Source organism: Chrysochloris asiatica, unplaced genomic scaffold (assembly GCF_000296735.1).
Source record: "Chrysochloris asiatica unplaced genomic scaffold, ChrAsi1.0 scaffold00381, whole genome shotgun sequence".
NCBI lineage: Eukaryota > Metazoa > Chordata > Mammalia > Afrosoricida > Chrysochloridae > Chrysochloris > Chrysochloris asiatica.
In genome coordinates this window covers 1766141-1772578 of record NW_006408899.1, presented here as the reverse complement: position 1 = coordinate 1772578, position 6438 = coordinate 1766141, and the positions used below count along the sequence as shown (strand labels likewise).

The 6438-nt window shown below is 37.2% G+C and overlaps 1 pseudogene; it reads right to left on the bottom strand.

Moving 5' to 3' along the window:
- LOC102839069 overlaps positions 1–3333 on the bottom strand; it is a 13948-nt pseudogene extending 10615 nt beyond the window's left edge.
- Between the last annotated feature and the right edge of the window lie 3105 nt (positions 3334–6438).

Genomic DNA, 6438 nt, shown 5'->3' with positions numbered 1-6438 from the left:
GATTTATAATCTTGGAAACCTATAGAGGATTGATATGAGTGGGAACCATCGTGACAGCGCTGAACAACAATTTATTGTTGTGAAGTGCTGTTGAGTCAGTTCTGACCCATAGTGACCCTGTATAGGGTTTCTGAAGAGCAACTGGTGAGCTTGAACTGCTGACCTTGCAGTTCAAACTGACTTGTAATCCTGCATATTAACCCACAGCTCCACACCAGGACTCCAACAACAACAATATGTTCACGTAAATGTATCCAGTAATGCTGTCAAATCCCTTATATTTAAATCTCTCTTTGGTTGCTTTATGGTTATGAGCAGATGGAGTATGAAATAAATGCAAGTTTATTTCTGGTGCCATAAATTTCTTCTTTTGTGTCTAATCTTTAGCTTCATATTTTTTTCCCTGTCATTCAATGCCAAATAGGTTTATGAATGTTATATTATCATAATGAATTATGCTTTTTGTCAAGAGTAGTATCAGTTTGTTTGTTTGTTTTGAGATTGGTAGTGCTGCCTATTTGTTTTTACTGGTTTCTGTATGTCCTATATGTGGATAAGTCAAAAAAATATATATTACTACGGAAGTTCTACTTCACATTTTATTCCAAACAAAATATGTTTAAATGTGTCTATGTGATCATTGGATGAATGGATGATTATAGAAAAGCTCTCTCAATTATACACTTGTTTTCATCTCCTTAGGGAGCCTTCAAAAAAGATCCAATCAGCTAACCTCAAAAATTTTTTATAGACCAACCTAGTCAGATAAAATGTGGAACCCTGAGCCTTTGTTTCTTGGCTACATTTCAGATCTGAAATTGCTCAATTTTCATGCAAACAATAGACAGCTGTATAAGGGTTGTTGTTAGGTGCCATTGAGTTGGTTCTGCCACATAGAGACCGTATGTATACCATAACAAAGCGTTTTCCAGCCCTGTGCCATCCTCACAATTGCTGCTCCACTTGAGCCCATTGTTGCTGCTGCTGTGCCAGTCCACCTCGTTTGGGGTCTCCCTCTTTACTGCTGTACTTCCACTTAACCAAGCATGATGTCCTTCTCCAGGGACTGGTCCCTCTTGATAATATGTCCAAAGTAGAAGAGACAAAGTCTGGTCATCTTAGCTTCCAAGGAACAGTCTGGTTGAACTTTCAACACAGATTTGTTCTTCTGGCAGTCTATAGCACTTTTAATATTCTTCTCCAACACATAATTCAAATGTATCTATTTTTCTAAGGTCTTCCTTATTCATTGTCTAGCTTTCACATGCACATGAGGCTACTAATACCATGGCTTGGATCAGGCATGCTTTAATTCTCATACTGACATATTTGCTCTTTAATTCTTTAAAAAGATCTTGTGTAGCAGATTTGCCTATTGAAATATGTCGTTTGGGTTCTTGATTGCTACTTCCATGAGTATTGACAGTGTATGAAAGCAAAATGAAGTCTTTGAAAATTTCAATCTTTTCTACCTTTATTATGATGTTATTTATTGGTCCATTGCAGTCCTGGTGAGATGTTGGAGGATAAGCATGCAACCATGAGGTTGGTTTGAACAGCAAGGTTGGAGGTTCAAACTCACCAGCTGCTCCTCACAAGCCCTGTACAGGGTTACTATGGGTCAGAACCAACTCAATGGTATTTAACCATAATAACAACATTGGTCCATTGGTGAGAATTTTTATTTTGTTTGCATTGAGATGCAACCCATATTGAAGGTTGTGGTCATGGATCTTTATCAGTAAGTATTTAAAATCCTTTTCATTTTTAGCAAGCAAGGTTGCAACATCTACATATCACAAGTTGTTAATGAGTCTTCCTCCAGTCCTGATGCTAACTTCTTCTTCATATAATCTAATTTATCAAGATTATTTGCTCTGTGTACATATTGAATAAGTATGGTGGAAGAATACAACCTTGGAACACACGTATCCTGATTTTAAACCATTCAGTGCCCCCTTATTTTGTTCTAACAATGGCCTGTTGGTCTATGTACAGGTTTTGAGCACAATTATGTGTTCTGGAATATTCATTTTTCCACAATGTTATCAATAACTTCTCATGATCCACACAGTTGAAAGCCTTTGCAAAGTCAATAAAGCACAGGTAAACATGTTTCTGGTGTTTTCTGCTTTCAGCCAAGATCTGTCAGACATCAACAATAATATCCCTCATTCTATGTTCTTGTCTAAATCCAGCTTGAAGATGTGGCATTTCTGTGTCTTTGCACCATTGCCACAGTCTTTAAATTATCTTTAGAAAAATTTTACTTGTGTGTGATATTAATGATGTTTTCCGATGATTTCTGCATTTCTTTGGGTCACCTTTCTTTGGAATGGTCATGCATATGCATCTCTTCCAATTGATTGGTTAGGTCACCTTTTTCCAAATATCTTGGGATAGATGAGTTAGTGCTTCCAGTGCTGCATCAGTTTATTGAAAGTTTTCAATTTGTGTTCCATCAATTCCCAGAGTCTTCCTTTTTGGCAATGACTGTCTTCAGTTATCATTGGATCTTAATTATATGTTGTCTCTTGAAATAGTTGAACATCAACCATTTCTTTGTGGTACAGTCACTGCGTATTCCTTCTATCTTTTTTTTCCCCCACAAATAAGATCTTTTACTTGTCATCATTAAAAGTCTGAATTTTGATTCTTGAACTGGTGGTTCATAACCATCAGCTTGAACCTGTCTCATCTCCAGTAGCTTTTCCAGAACTATTGCCTTCACCATGAAGCTCCATGAGTGTTCCCAACTTAAACTTGGGCTTCTTCCGCATTTTCACTTTCCTAACAAACACATCATGGTCAATAGACTGGCAAGCCTTGTTGATGTCCTTTCCAATGCTGTCTGGAATAAGTTTATTGACCACTTCTTTCAAGTCATTTGTCTGCACCTCTTGGGTCATGATTTCCATAATTTTTTTCCAGATTTGATGGACCTGTTGGTGCTGAGCATAAGATGTCTTCCGAATCTGGTAGTTGCATGTTTTAGTAAAACCAACACAGAACAGGCAAAGCAAATAACCATCTGTAGTCTTGACATCAACATGAGCTTCATGGTCTGCTATTATTTTTTATCATGGAGCACATTTTGTCATGGGTAAGATCCATGCCATGGAAGTTGGTCAAACAATTTTTGCCCTGAACATCTTCAGTAATTAGCTTGAATTTTCTAAATGCAACTTCATCGTTCTGCAGCTCAGCAAGACTCACTTCAAAAACACGACCCAGTCCATCAGATGCAATTATGGATTCTTGAGTCCTTGTGACTAGTGTTTTCACAATATTTCTTATATTGAACATAGTTGGTGCCTTCACATCATACCAATCTTTCTTAGAAAATGGATCAACCACTTTCTTCTTGGCTCCTTTTTTCCACCTTTTGTAAGGTGCTTATTCTTGCCGACCGCCATGGTGCTGCTCAGGGAGCCAAAAGACCCTTCCATCTTCGTTTGATGCTTTCTGCATCATTCAAGTTTTGCCCAAAGAATCCTTCAGTATTGCAAGTCAAGGCCTGAACTTTTTCTAATTTTTCAGCTTCAGAAATGCTGAGGTTGTCCTACCATTTTGGTTTTCTAACTCTAGGTCTTTGCACTTTCATTATAATATTTGACTGTCTTCTCGAGCTTTCTTTTGAAAATTTCTGTTCACCTCTTTTATCTCTTCATTTCTTTAGTTTGCTTTAGTTTCTCTATGCTGGAGAGAAAGATTTAGAATCTCTTCTGACATCCATTTGGTCTTATCTTCTTTCTCCTTGTTTTCTTAACGACCCTTTGCTTTCTTCCTGTATGAAGGTTTTTTGTTTTTTTTTTAAATGTTTTATTGTGAATTATGTGATAGTTTACATGGGGGAACATTAGTTTTACATTCATCCTATCGTATATCGTTTCACTGCTGTTTACAGTCCCCTCCATGCATCATCAACCAACCAAAGGATATATCCTATAAACCTGCCCCCACGCCCACCCTGCCTTTTTCCCACCCCTGGTAGTCAGCACACAGACCCTCTCCCTCTCTGGGTCTAAACTCCCCAACTGCTCCATCTCTTCACGTCATCGTCTCTGCCTCCATCTCAGGGATCACTTTTTCTGTGGGTAGGGTCCTGCTCTCCACTCTTCTCCAGTGATGGTCCGAGGGACCTCCGCTCTTAGACTGCAAAGTTAATCCCTTCCTTCCTTACTACAAAATATCTACCTTTCCTGTATGAAGTTTTTGATGTCATCCCACAACCTTCTGGTTTACAGTCATTAGTGTCTAATGCATCAATCTGTTCTTGAGATGATTTCAAAATTCAGGTGAGATATGCTCAAATTCTTATTTTGGCTTTTGCAGATTTACAATTTTTTTCTTCAGCTTCAGCCTGAACTTGCATATGAGCAATTGATGATCTATTCTGCAGTCTGATCCTGGCCTTGTTTTGGCTGATGATATGAATCTTTTCCATGATCTCTTTCCTCAGATGTAGTCAATTTGATTTATGTATATTCCATCTGGTGAAGTCCATGTGTATAGAGAAGTACATATTTATTGGAAAAATACAACATTTGAGATCAGAAGTGCAGAATTTACCCAAGGACAAAATTCAGGAGGATTAGGAAAGAAGGTGAAGTAGAAACCAGAAACTTTAGGAGGAAATGCGATAATTGATATTATATTGTGGGGATTGCTACCAATGACAGGAAACAAAATGCATATGTATTGTTAAATGGAAAACTCTAATTCACTCTGTAAACCTTCACTAAATTCAAAATAAAAAAATCGAAAATGAAAACAAGCATCCTATCAAAACAGTGACTTCTAAGGGAAGTTTTAGGGCCAGTTAAATTCAGGGCAGAGACGTCAGCTCAGAAGATTATGATGATTGTTTCTTTGCATTCCAAGTACATCATTTCTTCTACAGTTTTCCTTGCTCACTGTCCAATTTTCACATGCATATGAGGTTAATGAAAATGCCATGGCTTGGGTCAAGTGTACCTTAGTACTTAAACTGATATCTTTGTTCTTGAATACTTTACAGTGGTCTTGTACAGAATATTTGCATAATGCAATAGGTCTTTGATTTCACAAATGCTGCTTCTATGCGTGTTGATTGTAGATCCAAGCAAAATGAAGTCTTTCACCATTCAAATTTTTTATCATTTATCATGATGTTAGTTTATGGTACAGTTGTGAGGATTTTTGTTTTCTTTACATTGATGTGCAATCCATACTGAAGACTGTCTTAATCTTCCTCACTAAATATTTTAAGTCCTCTTCACTTCCAGCAAGCAAAGTTGTTTCATCTGTACACCACAGGTTGTTAAGATGCCTTTCTCCAGTCCTGATGCCACACTACTCTTCATATAATCCAATTTACTGCATTATTTGCTCAGCATATACATTGAATAAGTATGGTAAAAGAGTATAAACCTGTCTAACGCCTTTCCTGAGTTTAAGCTATTCAGAATCTTCTTGTTCTATTCAAAGACTGCCTCTTGGTATATGTACAAGTTCCTCATTAAGACAATTAAGTGTTCTGGAATACCCTTTTTTTTTTTTTTTTTTACAACATTATCCATATCTTGTCATGATCCTCACAGTTAAAAGTCTTTGCATAGCCAGTAAAGCACAAGTATATTTCTGGTATTTTCTGGTTTCAGCCAACATCCTTCTGATGAAAACAATGATATCACTTGTTCCATTTCTGCTTCTGAATCCTGCTTGAGTTTCTTGCAGTTCTCTGTCAATGTAGTATTATGACTGTTTTTGAGCTATCTTTAGCAAAATTTTACTTTCTTATTATATTAATATAAGGAGCTTTGGTAACATAGTGGTTATGAGTCGGGCTGCTAATCTCATGGTCAGCAGTTCAAAACTACCAGTGATTCCATGATAGAAAGGTAAGGCTTTCTACTCCCCTAAACATGTACAGCCTCTGAAACCCTATATAGGGTCACTATGAGTTGGAACCAATTCCATGGCATATAACCACCACTACAATGTCAATCAATTTTTTTGAGGGTCTTCCTCTTTGGAGTCCTGGTGTGGCACTGTGTGTTAATGCACTAGACTGAAAGGTTGGTTTGAACCTCAAGGGCGGTGATTCAAGCTCACCAGCTGCTCTTTGGAAACCTTATACAGGGTCACTATAAGTCTAACAGACTCGTTGGCAATTAACAACAACAACAACACTATTGTATCGTATTATAGTCTGATGATTTCTGCATTTCGTTGTGTTACTTCTCTCTTTGGAAAGGGCACAAATATGAATCACTTCTAATCCTTCAACATTACAGATGTAAGCTTAAAAATACTTTTTTTCAGTTCTTTCAGCTTGAGTACTAATGTGAATGTGCTTCTCTTTTGTTTCTATAAATCCAGTCTTTGCACATTTCATTACTTGATTTTGTCTTCTCCAGTTGGACTTAGAGATTTTCTGTTCAGCTTTTTTACTTC